Source organism: Oculina patagonica, chromosome 4 (assembly GCF_052425735.1).
Source record: "Oculina patagonica isolate OP01 chromosome 4, crgOcupat, whole genome shotgun sequence".
Classification (NCBI taxonomy): Eukaryota; Metazoa; Cnidaria; class Anthozoa; order Scleractinia; family Oculinidae; genus Oculina; species Oculina patagonica.
In genome coordinates, this window is record NC_135761.1 from 54597970 (window position 1) to 54598326 (window position 357).

Below are 357 nucleotides of genomic sequence, written 5' to 3' on the forward strand. Positions count from 1 at the left end.
GACACGTCACTTAATAGAAAGACGTGTTCGTGTACTTGTTTTGCATACTAATTTCCTGAAGTTTTTCACGTGGGGCTAATATCACGATTGTTTTTAATAATTCAGCGACAACTTTTTTTTTGGGATTTTTTAGGAGTCGTTCCTTAAACTCGCAACAAGTGTTATATTTACTGGGTTAAAAATCACTCGCCTTCGGCTCGTGATTTTAAACAGTGCTGTTCTTTTATTAAAAATTACTTCATAATTGGTAGAAATCCTCCTATTCATCGAGGATTAAAAATTCATCATTAGCAGGATCTTTACATGATCATTTGCGGGGGTAGAGACAGTCCTCACTGGCGATTACTGGCGGCCATT